Below are 15,307 nucleotides of genomic sequence, written 5' to 3'. Positions count from 1 at the left end.
CAGTGTTCCTCTCCCCTGACTTTCGGTCTGAAGAAGTGTCTCAACCCGAAATGTCACCCATTGCTTCTCACCAGAGATGCCTGCCTGTCCCGCTGAGTTACTCCAGCATTTTGTGTCCTTCGATTAGCTTGGATACAATAGACAATAGACAATAGACAATAGGTGCAGGAGGAGGCCATTCAGCCCTTCGAGCCAGCACCGCCATTCAATGCGATCATGGCTGATCACTCTCAATCAGTACCCCGTTCCTGCCTTCTCCCCATACCCCCTCACTCCGCTATCCTTAAGAGCTCTATCCAGCTCTCTCTTGAAAGCATCCAACGAACTGGCCTCCACTGCCTTCTGAGGCAGAGAATTCCACACCTTCACCACCCTCTGACTGAAAAAGTTCTTCCTCATCTCCGTTCTAAATGGCCTACCCCTTATTCTCAAACTGTGGCCCCTTGTTCTGGACTCCCCCAACATTGGGAACATGTTATCTGCCTCTAATGTGTCCAATCCCCTAATTATCTTATATGTTTCAATAAGATCCCCCCTCATCCTTCTAAATTCCAGTGTATACAAGCCCAATCGCTCCAGCCTTTCAACATACGACAGTCCCGCCATTCCGGGAATTAACCTAGTGAACCTATGCTGCACGCCCTCCATGGCAAGAATATCCTTCCTCAAATTTGGAGACCAAAACTGCACACAGTACTCCAGGTGCGGTCTCACCAGGGCCCGGTACAACTGTAGAAGGACCTCTTTGCTCCTATACTCAACTCCTCTTGTTACGAAGGCCAACATTCCATTGGCTTTCTTCACTGCCTGCTGAACCTGCATGCTTCCTTTCATTGACTGATGCACTAGGACACCCAGATCTCGTTGAACTCCCCCTCCTCCTAACTTGGATACTGTCCGATTCACCTCTACCCTGTGGTGGACATTGGACTTTGTCTATGGAACTGATGCGCTACAATGCTGAGAACTATATTCTGCACTCTGTATCTTCCCCTTTGCTTTACCTATTGTACTTGAGTTTGACTTGAGTGTATTTATGTATAGTATTATCTGATTTGTAAGAAAATAACTGCAGATGCTGGTACAAATCGAAGGTATTTATTCACAAAATGCTGGAGTAACTCAGCAGGTCAGGCAGCATCTCAGGAGAGAAGGAATGGGTGACGTTTCGGGTCGAGATTCTTCTTCAGTCTGATGAAGGGTCTCGACCCGAAACGTCACCCATTCCTTCTCTCCCGAGATGCTGCCTGACCTGCTGAGTTACTCCAGCATTTTGTGAATAAATACCTTTGTATTATCTGATTTGATTGGACAGCTGGCAAAACAAAGCATTTCAGTTCAGTTCAGATTGGTTTATTGTCACGTGTACCGAGGTACAGTGAAAAGCTTGTTGTTGCCTGCTACCAGTCAGCAGAAAGACAATACACGATTACAATCAATCCATTAACAGTGTATGGACACATGTTAAAGGAATAACGTTTAGTGCAAGGTAAAGCCAGCAAAGTCCGATCAAGGATAGTCCGAGGGTGACCAATGAGGTAGATAGTAGTTCAGCATTGCTCTCTGGTTGTGGTAGGATGATTCAGTTGCCTGATAACAGCTGGGGAAAAAACAGTCCCCTGAATCTGGAGGTGTGTGTTTTCACACTTCTGTACCTCTTGCCCGATGGGAGAGGGGGAGAAGAGGGAGTGGCCGGGGTGCCACTCGTCCTTGATTACGCTGCTAGCCCTGCCGAGTACCTCATTATACCTCAGTACACGTGACAATAATAAAACCTAAACCAAACCGAAAATAGTTTCGTTTAGAAATACAGCGTGGAATCAGGCCCTTCGGCCCCACCAAGTCCGGGCCGACCAACAATCACCCACACTAGTTCTATCCTGTACACTCGGGTCAATTTGCAGCAGCCAATTAACCTATAAATTTGCACATCTTCGGGATGTGAGAGGAAGACAGGGCATCTGGAAGAAACCTGCACAGTCACAGGGAGAACATACAAACTCCATTCAGACAGTACCCGAAGTCAGAATGGAACACTGGTCTCTGGTGCTATAAGGCATCTACTTTACCTCACCGTGCAGCCGTAGAAACATAGAAAACATAGATAAATAAGTGCAAGGAGTAGGCCATTCAGCCCTTCGAACCAGCACCGCCATTCAATATGATCACGGCTGATCATCTAAAATCAGTACCCCATTCCTGCTTTTTCCCCATATCCCTTGATTCCTTTAGCCCGAAGAGCTAAATCTAACTCGCTCTTAAAAACATCCAGTGAATTGGCCTCCACTGCCTTCTGTGGCAGAGAATTCCACAGATTCACCACTCTCTGGGTTGTACTTGACAGACTCAGCAGGTCAAGCAGCATCTGCGGAAAGACAATGTTTCTGGTCTGTGACCTTTGTCGGAACTGGAAAGAGCGAGATGTGTTAGTTTGTTGGAGATAAAGTGGGGAAGGGATGTGTAGATCGCAGGGAATATCCGTCACAGGACAAGGCAAGATGGCTTAATTGGGGCATTACCCATACATCCTTGCGACCACGTGGATTTCTACCGGCTGCTCCCGTTTCCTCCCACACTCCAAAGGCGGGCAGGTTTGTAGGTTAATTGGCTTCTGTAAATTGCCCTCAGTGCGTAGGATGTGTAATCAATGGTCCAGGCGAAGGGGGTCCCGTCCCAAAATGTCACCCGTCCATGTTCTCCGGGGTTGCTACCTGACCCATTGAGTTACTCCAGCACTTAGTGCCCTTTTGTGTAAACTAGCATCTGCATTTCCTTGGTCCTTCATCCATGCCGACCAAGTTACCAGTCTGAGCTCATTGCACTTAGCTGTGGCTGGCCCATGTCTTTCCAAATCTCTCTTATCCATTCGGGAGTCTGAGAGTCTTTTAAATGTTGTTGTTGTACATCTCCTCTGGTCGCTCTTTCCATATGCTCACTACCCTCTGTGTGGAAAAGTTGCCACTCTAGTTCCCTTATAAACCGTTCCCCTCACACTTTAAACCTACGCCCTCTAGTTTTAGTCTCCCCTACCCTGGGGAATAGATAGTCGACATCCACCTTATCTAGGCCCCTTGTGACTTTATTAAACCTCTATAAGATCTTCTCTCAGTCTCCTACACTCCAGTGTGTTCCTAGCCTTTCCAGCCCCTCTTTATAGCTCAAACCTTCACACCCAGGAACATCCACGTAAATTATTATTACGCACCCTTTCGGGTTTTTCATTGTTTTTTGGTTGCCCCGAGAAGGTGGGGAGGGATGGAATGATCGCAGGGAATATCTCTGTCCCGTTGAGTCTGGGAATTCAGAAGGATGGGGGACGCTGAGGTCTTCCAAGATGGCGTCCAACCCAGGCGACTATTTGTGTGTCAGCCACACAGAAGCAGATCTACATTCACATATTACAATCGCTCCACACTCTTAAATCTCTACTCCTGCAGCAACCTATACACTGTAAATGACTTGATTGTAATCATGCATTGTCTTTCTGCTGACAGGTTAGCACGCAACAAAAGCTTTTCAATAAACTAAACTGAACTAAACTAAATTGAACTGAGCAGGGGGAAGATATTTAGGTCTGTGGTGAGGACTGTTCGCTGGGATTCTGCTGCTTCCCCCCCCCCCCCCCCCCCCCCCCAAGGTCTTTTGTAAGAACACCGGGAGGAACTGGCTGTGAAGGCACTGGGCATGTACTCACTGGAGTTTAGAAGGATGAGGAGGGATCTCATTGAAACCTACCAAATAATAAAGGGCTTAGATAGAGTGGACGCAGAAAGGTGGTTTCCAGTAATGGGAGTGTCTAGAATCAAAGGGCACAGCCTCAAAATAAAAGGACGTACCTTCATAATGGAGATGTAGAGGAATTTCTTTAGCCAGGGGGTTGTGGTTATGAATGTGTGGAATTCATTACCACAGACGGCGGTAGAGGCCAAGTCAGTGGGTGATTTTAATGTAGAGGTTAATAGATTCTTGATTAGCTTAGTTTAGGTTAGAGATACAGCATGAAAACAGGCCCTTTGGCCCACTGAGTCCACTCCTTTGCTCACTCATTCACACTAGTTCTATGTTATCCCACTTTGGCATCCACTCCTGACACACTAGGGGCAATTTACAGAGGCCAATTAACCCACAAACCCGCAGGTCTTTGGGATGTGGGAGCAAAACCCGCGCGGTCACTGAGAGAACGTGCAAACTCCTCATAGACAGCACCCGTAGTCAGGATCGAACCCGGCTCTCTGGTGCTGTAAGGCAGCAACTCTACCGCTACGCCGCTGCATCAAAGGTTACGGGGAGAAGGCAGGAGAATGGGGCTGAGATGGAGAAATAGATCAGCCATGATTTAACGATGGAGCAGACTCGATGGGCCGAATGGCCTAATTCTGCTCCTATGTCTTGGTGATTTGTGGGTGCCAGAGCGGAGAAGCCACGAGATCACGGCCTCTGCAGAACCCTGCCGATGATGCTTAGGTTCAGAAAATGTGCGCAAGATGTCGATGGTTTTCAATTCACTGCCCATGGTTACGTATTAGGAGGTTGAAAACCTGTGCACTCAATTAAACAGACAGCCCAGTTCACCAGGAGTCTGGATTCATCTGGGGAACAATCGCCTTGCAACCTGAGTTAACCCCGGTCACGATGATGTGCCCTCTGGCGCTGGGAGATGTTAGCATCGCATGTCACTCCAGCTAATCCAGTTAATGAGATACTAATAACGGAAATAGCCTAAATCCTGCTGTCCTTCCAAAATCTATCTGTAAACCTTGGCAGTATCCTCGTGGTGTGTTCCTGATTTCTAAATAGTGTCCTTCCAAAGCGTATCCATGAATCCTGGCAGTATCCCAGTGGTAAAGATAGACACCCAGTGCTGGAGTAACTCAGCGGGTCAGGCAGCATCTCTGGAGGTAAGGCATTTCGGGTCAGGATCCTTCTGAAGAAACCTATTTCTTAGGTAGGTTATATCTAAGAAGATAGGACTAAGAGTCACCTATTCCTTTTCCTCCAGAGATGCTGCCTGACCCGCTGAGTTATTTCTGCATTTTCCATCTAGTTTAGTTTAGTTTAGTTCAGTTAAGTTTACTTTATTATAGTTTAGGTTAGCCTAGTTTACTTTAATTTAGAGATACAGCGCGGAAACAGGCCTTTCGGCCCACCGGGTCCGCATCAACCAGCGATCACCCCATACTATCCTACACACCAGGGACAATTTTTACCGAAGCCAATTAACCTGTAGGTCGTTAGAGTTTGGGAGGAAACCGGAGCACCCGGAGAAAACCCACGCGGCCACAGGGAGAACGTATAAAACTCCGTACAAAGAGCACCCATAGTCAGGATCGAACCCGGGTCTCTGGTCCTGCAAGGCACCAACTCTACCGCTGCCTCACCATGTTCTTGGATATGGGATGAAACCGGAGCACCTGGAGGAAACCCACGCGGTCATCGGGAGAAAGCAAACTCAATGCTAGCATTTATTTCACGAGGGCTTGTGTACAAAAACAGGGATATAATGCTGAGGCTGTATGAGGCGCTGGTCAAGCCGCATTTGGAATATTGTGAGCAATTTTGGGCACCATATCTGAGGAGGGATGTGCTGGCTCTGGAGAGGGTCCAGAGGAGGTTTACAAGAATGATCCCAGGAATGAGTTGGTTAACCTATGATGATCGTTTGTCGGCACTGGGCCTGTACTCGCTGGAGTGTAGAAGAATGAGGGGGGACCTCATTGAAACATACAGAATATTGAAAGGCTTGGATAGAGTGGATGTGGAGAGGATGTTTCCACCAGTGACTAGAGGATGTTCTTTCAGGAAGGAGATGGGGAGAAATTTCTTTAGTCAGAGGGTGACGAATCTGTGGAATTCTTTGCCACAGACGGCTGTGGAGGTCAAATCAATGGATAGTTTTAAGGCAGAGATAGATAGATTTTTGACTAGTATAGGTGTCAGAGGTTATGGGGAGAAGGCAGGAGAATGGGGTTAGAAGGGAGAGATGGATCAGCCATGATTGAATGGCGGAATAGACTTGATGGGCCGAATGGCCTAATTCTACTCCTATCACTTATGACCTTATGAAAACGCGCAAAACTCCACACACAGACAGGACCCGAGGTCAGGATCGAACTTGGGTCTCTGGCGCTGTCTACCAGCCGCGCCACTGGTTTTGGTTCAAGAGTTGTACTAATTACTCTGGGGCTGGGCAGGGATGCACGGTGGAGAGCCGTGCATGTGGGGAGGGTTGGAAGGAAGCGGGAAGAGGTCCTGCTGAGGTCACTCAACAGCTGCGGACAAGGAAGCTGACCAATGCCTTCAATCCGTCCTGGGTCTGGCCTTCAGTACGATGCCCAGAATCTCCAAGTTTTGCAAGTTTTGCCGGTTTTGCAAGTATAATAATTCAGTGCAGAAATATGTCAGTAAACTTTCAACGTTAAATCTTAAATCTTGAAACTTGCGATGCCTGGTTCTTGGTATCCCCCCTGAACCTGCGCTGTGCAACTGTATTTACACGAAATAGGGTTGGGTTTAGTTTAGTTTAGAGATACAGCGCACAAACAGGCCCTTCGGCCCACCGAGTCCTAGCCGACCGGCGATCCCCATACACTAGCACTATCCTACACACACTGGGGACAATTTACAATCGCTTTTTAACCAAAGCCAATTAACCTACAAACCTGTAGGTCTTTGGAGTGTGGGAGGAAATCAGGGTGCCCGGAGAAAACCCACGCAGGTCACGGGGAGAACGTACAAACTCCATACGGACAGCACCCGTAGTCAGGATCGAACCCGGGTCTCCAGTGCAGTAAAGCAGCAACTCTACCGCTGCGCCACCGTGCCTCTCCGCGATGCAGGTACCATTTGCAGGTACTGTTGCAGCTACCATACTAGATACGATAGTGGTGTTTAAGAGGCTTTTGGACAGGGACATTGACCTGTGAACACAGGCAATGGAGGGGAATGGAGGTCATGGAGGCTGAGGAGATTAGTTTAACTTGCCAAAGAGCTTGCTCACATGTTGATTTGTTCATGTACTCCCCCCGACATCAGTCTGACCCAAAAAGTCACCCGTTCCTTCTCTCCAGAGATGCTGCCTGTCCCGCTGAGTTACTCCAACATTTTGTGTCTACCTATGTTTTCCAGGGGCCCTTGTTCCCAGGAACAGCGAGGCAGCAGCTCTACCTGCTGCACCACTGTGCCGGCAGGTCTGTAACTACACTGGAGATAAGAGACAGATGCCTGAAGTTACCGCCTTCTCCATGGACTGCCTTTGGCTAAGACCTCTCCTTGGTGGACCAGCTCTTGTGCGGCTGACTCCTGTTCCGACATTCCTGCACGTCGGAGGAACAGAGTCCTGAGCCTCTGTCACCAGTGGCACCTCCTTTCAAATCGCCATCGGTGGGAAAGCAGCCTCATTATAGATACGTAGAAACATAGACAATAGGTGCAGGAGTAGGCCATTCGGCCTTTCGAACCAGCACCGCCATTCAATATGATCATGGCTGATCATCTAAAATCAGTACCCTGTTCCTGCTTTTTTCCCCATATCCCCTGATTCTGTTAGCCCTATGAGCTAAATCTAACTCTCTTGAAATCCTCCAGTGAATTGACCTCCACTGCCTTCTGTGGCAGAGAATTCCACAGATTCACAACTCTCTGGGCGAAAAAGTTTTCTCTCATCTCAGTCCTAAATGACCTCCCCCTTATTCTTAAACTGTGACCTCTGGTTCTGGACTCCCCCAACATGGGGAAAATTTTTCTCCTGCATCTAGCCTGCCCAATCCTCTAAGAATTTTATATGTTTCTATAAGATCCGGTTAGCATTCAGGAGATACCTTGAGTGAGTGCTCCCCTTCCACTAATGCTCAAGGGGTGAGCGAGGAGGGATCTGGGTGATCCTCCAGCAGCTAAGTTGCTTGGTATTTTGTTGAGTAATGAAGCAGGTTCATTCACTCCAATGGCTGCCCTGATAACCAAAGCATCTGTTTCCACTAAAGACTTGTGAGAGAACAAAGAAGACTGGAGTAAATTAATTTGACCATCACAGCAAGCAAGATTGCTGGCACATGTCAGGTTCCTGCAATGCCTTTGAAGCTTCTGAGGATTGCTGGTGCCTTCACATGAATCCAGTTACACAAACAGCACACAGTGATCAGCATCTTACCCCCAAACCTGGGCTGGGAACACTTATCTTCCCACGAAGATATTACTTAAGAAATCGCATTGTTGTGAAGTACGAGGGGCCGGTAATGGAAGCCAGCTGTTCCCCTGGCATGACCGACCCCCTGTTGAGAGCGTTAGATTTAGCTCTTCGGGCTAACGGAATCAAGGCATATGGGGAGAAAGCAGGAACGGGGGCACGGATTTTGGATCATATTGAATGGCTCGAAGGGCCGAATGGCCTACTCCTGCACCTACATTTCTATGTTTCTATGATCCACTCCCGTAATATTCTCCTTCTTTCCCTACGGACATCGGGAGGGACCTGAGCTACAGGGAGAGGGTTGAGTCGGCTGGGTCTCTATTCCATGGAGCGCAGCAGGATGAGGGGTGACCTTATAGAGGTGTACAAAATCATGAGAGGAACCGAACGGGTTGATGCACAGAGTCTCTTGCCCAGAGCCTGGGAATGAAGAAGCAGGTTTAAGATAAGAGGGGGAAAGATTGAGTCATAGACTGATACAAGTACATATGGAAACAGGTCCTTCAGCCCAACTTACCCAACAGTTTCTCTTCATAATTAAAGTCTTCCTATCCGGGCAAGGTCCTGGTGAAGATGGACACAAAGTTGCTGGAGTAACTCAGCGGGTCAGGCAGCATCTCTGGAGAAATGGGGCAGGAAATGTTTTGGGTCGGAATCCTTCTTCAGACAGAAAGTAGAGGGGTGGGGTGAGGAGGAGGGGATAAACCAACATCTTTAGTTCCTTCCTACACAAGATCCTGGTGAATCTTAGTTTAGTTTAGAGAGTCAGCGTGGAAACAGGCCCTGCGGCCCACCGAGTCCACATCGACCAGTGATCCCCACACTTTAGCACTACCCTACACACGCTAGGGACAATTTTACATTCATCCCAAGGCAATTAACCTACAAACCCGTACGTCTTTGGAGTGTGGGAGGAAACCAAAGATCTCGGAGAGAACCCACACGGTCACGGGGAGAACGTACAAACTCGTCAGAATCTAACAATACAATATCTTTATTGTCGTTGTACAAGTACAATGGGATTAAGAATGCCACTTCCATATCGATGCTGTAAAATAAATAAATAAATCGCGGCGAAAACGAAAACAAGGGGGTAAAAAAAGAGGAAACAAGGTAAAGTGCAAAGAAGGTTCATGCAGGGGTCAGTTGTGCCAGATGACCCTGGGGGCAGAGACAGATCGTGGCGGGTCTCAGGCGCTGTAAGGCAGCAACTCCACCGTTGTGCCTCTGTGCCGCCATCCCACCAACATTATCACATCCTTCCTATAGTGTGCTGCCCAGAATTGCACACAATATGCCAAGTGTCTCGATCTGAAACGTCTGCTATCCACGTTCTCCAGATATACTGCCCGTCCCGCTGACTTACTCCACCCAGCACTTTGTGTCCTATTTCACACTGTGCCAAGTTTGGCCTGGCCGGCGTTTTGTAAAAGGTGCCTCTTGTGCTAAACGACAGACACGGGAATGGCCATGAATCCGGGCCAGTGCCATTAACCACGGGAATGCTGTGAAGATGATATTACAGCCTTCCTCCACTCCTGGCAGCCCAGTGAACCCGGGGATAGGGGAAACGTCAAGGAAGAAACCCCAGGACATAAACAACCAAACAACTTACAGGTTTGTAGATTAATTGATTTGGTATCAATGTAAATTGTCCCTAGTGGGTATAGATGTCAACTTATTTACATTGGCGAAACCAAGCGCAGGTTCGGCGATCGCTTCGCTCAACACCTGCGCTCGGTCCACATTGACCAAACTGATCTCCCAGTGGCCGAGCACTTCAACTCCCCCTCCCATTCCCAGTCTGACCTTTCTGTCATGGGCCTTCTCCAGTGCCATAGTGAGGCCCACCGGAAATTGGAGGAACAGCACCTCATATTTCGCCTGGGCAGCTTGCAGCCCAGTGGTATGATCGTCGACTTCTCCAACTTTAGATAGTTCCTCTGTCCCTCCCTTCCCCTCCTCCTTCCCAGATCTCCCTCTATCTTCCTGTCTCCACCTATATCCTTCCTTTGTCCCGCCCCCCTGACATCAGTCTGAAGAAGGGTCTCGACCCGAAACCTCACCCATTCCTTCTCTCCTGAGATGCTGCCTGACCTGCTGAGTTACTCCAGCATGTTGTGAATAAATACCTTCGATTTGTACCAGCATCTGCAGTTATTTTATTACACAACTTACACCGTTAGCTCTGCCTCAGTGAAGAACCAAAACTTCATAAGTGATGCGAGTAGGATTAGGCCATTCGGCCCATCAACTCCAAAGACGTACAGGTTTGTAGGTTAGTTGACTTGGTATCAATGTAAATTGTCCCTAGTGGGTGTAGGATAGTGTTAGACAATAGACAATAGGTGCAGGAGGAGACCATTCGGCCTATCGAGCCAGCACCGCCATTCAATGTGATCATGGCTGACCATTCACAATCAGTACCCTGTTGAGCCACGATAGCAGGGATCGCTGCTCGGCGCGGACCCGGTGGGCCGAAGGGCCTGTTTCCACGCTGTAATCTCTAAACTAAACTAAACTAAAAGTCTACTCCACCATTCAATCATGGTTGATCTATCTCTCCCTCCTAACCCCATTCTCCTGCCTTCTACCCATAACCTCATCGACTGGGCTTGTATTCACTGGAATTTGGAAGGGTTAGAGGGGATCTTATTGAAACATATAAAATTCTTAAAAGTATTGGACAGGCTAGATGCAGGAAAAATGTTCCCGATGTTGGGAGAGTCCAGAACCTGGGGTCACAGTTTAAGAATAAGGGGTCGGCCATTTAGGACTGAGATGAGGAAAAACTTCTTCACCCAGAGAGTTGCGAATCTGTGGAATTCTCTGCCACAGAAGGCAGTGGAGGCCAATTCACTGAATGATTTCAAGAGAGCGTTAGATTTAGCTCTTCGGGCTAAAGGAATCAAGGGATATGGGGAAAAAGCAGGAACGGGGTACTGATTTTAGATGATCAGACATGATCATATTGAATGGCAGTGCTGGCTCGAAGGGCCGAATGGCCTACTCCTGCACCTATTTTTCTACGCTTCTATAACCTCTGACTAATCAAGAATCTATCCATCTCTATCTTCTGTGGCAAAGAATTTGGTGGCAAAGAATCCAAAGATTCACTTCCCGAACCAGACAAACTCCTCAATAAATATTGATGCATTGAGCATGCCACAAGGGTGTGAATTTTAGAGATACATAGCAAAAATAGGCCGGTCAGCCCACCAAGTCCATGCCAACCATTGATTAATATGGTGGCGCAGCGGTAGAATTGCTGCCTTACAGTGAATGCAGCGCCAGAGACCCGGGTTCGATCCCGACTCCGGGTGCTGTCTGTACGGAGTTTGTACGCTCTCCCCGTGACCTGCGTGGGTTTTCTCCGAGATCTTCAGTTTCCCCCACACTCCAAAGAGGTACGTAGGTTAATTGGCCTGGTAAATGTAAAAATTGGCCCCAGTGGGTGCGGGATAGTGTTGATCCACGATAGCGGGGATCGCAGGTTGGCTCGGACCCGGAGGGCCGAAAGTGGTCTGTTTCCGCGCTGTATCTCTTAACTAAACCATCGATCAGTTGTCAACGTTAGTTCTGTGTTATCTCACTTTCGCATCCAACACACTCGGGGCAATTTACAGAAGCCAACTAAGGTGGAATTCATTGCCACAAAGGCGGAGATTGACAGATTGGTACGTACCAGGGGTTATGTACCTGTGCACTTTCTGTCTTTCTTTGGCTCAATAACCCTGATTTTGAATGAATACAGTTATCCAGCACAGGTTTAGGGGGGGGGGGGGGGGGGGTATCAAGAACCAGATGTCATAGGTTTCAGGTGAGAGGGGAAAGATTTAAAAGGAATCTGAGGGACAACGTTTTTCATTCAGAGGGTGGTGGGTAAATGGAATGAACTACCAGTGGAGGTAGATGAGGCAGGGACTATAACACCATTCAATAGACATTTGAAGGTAGGTACAGTGCGCTGGAGTAACTCAGCGGGTCAGACAAGAACTCTGGAGGGTATTGTTCATTATCACATGTCCCACGGCCAACAATGGACCATTGTGGGCTCCACCATTCCTTGATCATGGTTGCTGGCTTTGATCTATTTTTTTGCATATCTTTCATTCATTTGTTCTATGTGCCTTTTGATATCTCTTGGTTCCCTCTCCCCTGACTCTAAGTCTGAAGAAGGGTCCCACCCATCCTTTTTCTCCAGAGTTGTTGCCTGACCCGCTGAGTTACTCCAGCACTTTGTGTCTCTCTGCAGTATAAGCCAGCACCTGCAGTTCCATTTCTACTTAAAAGACATTTGGACAGGTACATGGATCGGAAAGGTTGAGAGGGATATGGGCCAAGCACAGCAGGTAGGACTAGTGTAGATGGGGCATCTTGGTCGGTGTGGGCAGGCTGGGCTGAAGGGCCCTTATCCGTGCTGTATGACCCAATAATCGCAGCTGTTTTTTGATTAGGTTGTGCAGGAAAATAACTTCAGACACTGGTACAAATCGAAGGTATCACAAAATGGTGGTATTTATTCACAAAATGCTGGAGTAACTCAGCGGGTCAGGCAGCATCTCAGGAGAGAAGGAATGGGCGACGTTTCGGGTCGAGACCCTTCTTCACACTGGTTAGGTTGTGTAGGAAAATAACTTCAGATGCTGGTACAAATCGAAGGTATCTATTCACAAAATGCTGGTATTTATTCACAAAATGCTGGTATTTATTCACAAAATGCTGGAGTAACTCAGCGGGTCAGGCAGCATCTCAGGAGAGAAGGAATGGGTGACGTATTGGATACCTGTCCAGCTTGCTACAGCAGCAGGAAAAACTGAGGAACGATGTGCAAAGTGGAGGAGGATTTTAGTAGTCATTCCAACTTGGAACAATCTTCAGCAACAGATGATCGAAGATGCCGAGCGAAGACTTTAATTGCGTGCAAGACAAGTGCAAAGCATTTTCAGCTGGGGGCCTGGGCAGCCTACATACACACGCACACACACACAGTCTCTTGCACAACCACACTCATATGAACAAATTTGCACACGTGCACGAGCAGCCACAAACACAAGTGCACGAACAAAGAGACGTGCAAAACTCAAACACGTTGCCTAATCGATGGGAGATTCACGTTGTATTTATACACTGCATGCTTCGACAGATGAAGAATGTTTTTAGCGTGCATGTTTAGCAACAGATCACATTCCTGCCTCATGTCTGGTACTGGGTATTTCAGATAAAAAACAGATGCTCTTTAATTGTGGGCTTGTGCAGTGAAACTCAGAGGGTTATCCAGGTGACATTATTTAACCAAGAACAATCTCCTACCCTCACTAACTTTAATTAACTCAGTCCACGGACATTTGTCTTTCTGTTCCTCTCCACCCAGTGTTCAGCAGGGTGGGTGAGTGGGGCAGTGAGTGTGTGTGAAAGAAGGGCCTCGACACCGAAACGTCACCTATTCCTTTCCAGAGATGCTGCCCCTCCCACTGAGTGACTCCAGCTTTTTTTGTGTGTGTCTTATCTTAGGTAAATGGAAGCCAACAATTAACCTACAAACATGTACATCTTAGGAGTGTGGGAGGAAACCAGAGCATCTGGAGAAAACCCAAGCAGTCACGGGGAGAACGTACAAACTCCGTACAGGCAGCACCCGCAGTCGGGATCGAACCCGGGCTTGCTGCTGCTACTCTAGAGTTAAATGAACGTCTTTTGACGGTTGGTATGAATTCGAAGGGCCGAAGGGCCCATTTCTGTGGACGCTTGGACTCTTATTTATCTAATTTCAAAGTAACTTTTGGATATGGGGCTTCTTCACCTTTCAAATAAAAGAAACTGCTGCAAACCATGAAGTGTTGTCAGGACTTGAGCTATTTCGCGTGTTTCTCAGAATCTCGGAATAAAGTTTAAGTGTCAGGGTGATTATGATTATAAAGGACGACACAAAGTGCTGGAATAGCTCAGTGGGTCAGGCAGCATCTCTGGAGAAAAGGAGTAGGTGACGTTTCGGTTCGAAACCCTTCTTCAGTGTCTTATCTTTGGTATAACCCAGCATCTGCAGTCCCTTCCTTCCTACATGATCACAAAGGACGCCAGCTCTAAATAACAATGCTTTGAGCTGGTCCTTATCACATCAGATCACCATCAAGGAAATTGGTTTGAAACAAACGAAGACTTTTTAATGTAAGGTAAGAACGCTCTCCGTTCCGGGTGCCATGTGATGAGATTCTGACCATGAACCTTCAGTCAAACAGATGGATCTCATTTTTTAATGTCCCGATCAGACAAGGCAAAACACCGCGGGGCAAGAATTCTCGTAACATCTCGTCCCACAGGACAAGACCTCTGGCAGTCACAGAGCTGTTAATAAAAAGCAGTTTGCTTGTAGCAGATATAGTTTGCCGCTCTGACAATTTGGTGGTGGTGGAGAAGCGGGGGCGGGGAGGGGGGCAGGGGTGGACCGAGGCTCTTTAAATTAGAACAGTCTGCCATGTCTCAGAGGGCTTGTCGGTCTGAGGAGATCAAAGCCGCACCAGATTCTGCCAGAGGGGCCACTTCACTCAGTGCTCATTTTACCTACTGGAGCCACGAAGGGGGGGTTGAGGCGTGCTCCGTTGTCTAGTTAACGATCTATTAGAGTCAAGAGAGTCGTACAGCAAACAGGCCCTTCAGCCCAACTTGCCCGTGCCCGCCCAGAAGCCCCATCTACATTGCGTTAGGCGCATTGAACCGCCTTGAATAGCTGCCATGAACCGGCCCCGCTGAGCCGGATGGTCACATCGCACAGTGAACCGGCACAGACCTACTTGCACTTTATTCACAAAATGCTGGAGTAACTCAGCAGGTCAGGCAGCATCTCGGGAGAGAAGGAATGGGTGACGTTTCGGGTCGAGACCCTTCTTCAGACTTGCACTTTATTCTGTTTTAAAACTGTTACAATTTGTTTCGTTGGGTTGTTTAAATTAATAATTAATACTGACTAGCTAATTAATTGATTGCATCGTATGGGAGGCGCATTCCCAATCTCGTTGTACCCCTGTACAATGACAATCAAGATATATTGTATTGTATTGTATTGTATATCCCTCCAAATCTTTCCTATCTATGTATCTGTCCAGTGGTGGTGAAGAAGGGCGG

This window comes from Rhinoraja longicauda, chromosome 10, assembly GCF_053455715.1.
Source record: "Rhinoraja longicauda isolate Sanriku21f chromosome 10, sRhiLon1.1, whole genome shotgun sequence".
Classification (NCBI taxonomy): domain Eukaryota; kingdom Metazoa; phylum Chordata; class Chondrichthyes; order Rajiformes; family Arhynchobatidae; genus Rhinoraja; species Rhinoraja longicauda.
The sequence above is the reverse complement of the archived record's forward strand: the minus strand, read 5'-3'. Positions refer to the sequence as shown.